Here is a 747-nt window from a genome sequence, read left to right as displayed (position 1 = left end):
CATGTTGCTGTGACCATTGACTACACCAGTGCGGTGGCCTTGTGCAGACGTCCGCCTCGCGCCGGGAGGTGAAACATGGGTGGTCCCTTCGAGGGTTAGAGCCGCGGTCGAGCCGAGTCAAACCTAAGCGAGCGTGCAGACCAAAAGCCGCGAGCCGAGCCGTTGCTACGCCGCGAAAATATAGTCTCTTTACTACTACAGAGTGTGCACACCAAAGGCCGTAGGCTCGCCCAGCATGCTCGCGTACGGCTTGGTACGAGCGGCGGAAAATATATTATATAGGTATTTTCATTGTCGCTCAAATCGAGCCTCGCCGTAACCCAGATTTTCCCGCCGAAGTCAGACTAAGAAGAGGCAAACCGAGTTTCGCAAATCATACTTTCCACTTCCACGCACTGAAATACACCCAAGGTAAAATAGTAGATACCTTTACCTGTTATACCACTGTGTGTATGGTCATTTTTTCAAAATCTAATGCTGCTTTCGGCAGAACCTACTGTTCATTTGTTGCTGCTGTTGTTTCTTTTCTGATGGTGATGGCGACGACGATGACAGTGATGATGATGATGATGATGATGATGATGATGATGATGATGATGATGATGATGGAAAGTGTTGGACTAAAACAGTATTGCTTTATAGCCGGTATTTTTATTTCGTGAATACCCTGAAGACAGAGTCATTCCTGCAAGAAAATGTTTGGTTTGTTCGTTTGTTTGTTCTTCTTTTTTTTCTTCTTTTGGGGGG

The sequence above is a fragment of the Aplysia californica genome, unplaced genomic scaffold (genome assembly GCF_000002075.1).
Source record: "Aplysia californica isolate F4 #8 unplaced genomic scaffold, AplCal3.0 scaffold01255, whole genome shotgun sequence".
NCBI classification, from domain to species: Eukaryota; Metazoa; Mollusca; class Gastropoda; order Aplysiida; family Aplysiidae; genus Aplysia; species Aplysia californica.
This window is presented reverse-complemented; position numbering follows the sequence as displayed.